This window comes from Octodon degus, unplaced genomic scaffold (genome assembly GCF_000260255.1).
Source record: "Octodon degus isolate 3935 unplaced genomic scaffold, OctDeg1.0 scaffold00027, whole genome shotgun sequence".
Taxonomy (NCBI): Eukaryota; Metazoa; Chordata; class Mammalia; order Rodentia; family Octodontidae; genus Octodon; species Octodon degus.
This window is the reverse complement of record NW_004524603.1, coordinates 19,424,004-19,425,135: the sequence shown is the minus strand read 5'-3', so window position 1 is coordinate 19,425,135 and position 1,132 is coordinate 19,424,004.

Here is a 1,132-nt window from a genome sequence, read left to right as displayed (position 1 = left end):
ACTTCAGTTTCTTATTCTTTGCTTACATGAAGTGACAAGTGTTCAGCTACAATTGTAGACCATTAGGAAAGCAGCTGAAATGTGGTGCCTGTGTTACATGGTTCTGGGTAGCTGGATTCAAAATGGATTCGATAGCACCTTTTTGAAAACCCTAATGATGATAGATAAGTGGGGATGCTTCCATCTACAGCTCTAAGGTTGACTAGTTCAGTTGGAAGGAAAACGTCAAATGTATTTCCAGTCCACACCTTGGAAGGATTTGGCACTCAACATGCTCTGTCATGCTCGGTAGTATCATTTGGATGTTAGTTTTTAGTATGTCTAATAAGCTATCATAAATGCCTTCCTTAGAGGGTGAAGAAAATGTTAATTAGATAGCTTTAAAAACTTTCCACTAATGATACACAATGGTAGACTTAGATGCTGTAACATGCTGTATATGACACTAATCTATGCTTCTTGAGCTTACACATAAAATCATAGATGTGTTTTAACTTTTAATAGTAGAAGACTTCATTAAAGGAATATGATAGCCTTTTTCATTAATTATATTTAGGTGAATATCTTTAACTTCAAAACATACTGGAGTCTTTTTGAGAAATTAAATTTTTAGATGCTGCTAGTTTCTTACGCTAGCATTCTGCAAAAACATACAGACCCAGGGGATGTAATTTAAAGATATTTACAGCTAACTGCTTCTTGCATTGCCGAATCATGATCCAGAAATCTAGCTTTAACCACCTAGCACTGACTGTAAATAAAACTCCAGGAGGGTTGATGATCAGGGTCAATATTTCTATTCATGGTAATACCCTTTAGTGACATGTGTGTCGCTGATTTTCCACTGCTATTGTTATGAAAGCCCTCAACTAAATTATGGCACAACAAAAGATTTGCAAACTAAAGGACACACCTCTTACTTTGTGCTCTGAATATTTAGTAAGAGTTCAAAGACTAACCAAGATATTTTCCTTGTTGTAGATACCACACATAGTCTAAGACTAAAGCCATATACTATTATCTACAGAGTACTCACTGCTCTAAACCAAAATACTTGGTGGCATCTAAAGTTGTATGTCAGGGCCATCCAAACAGCTCAGCAGATTAAAGCGCCTGCTTAGGCAGATGCAGG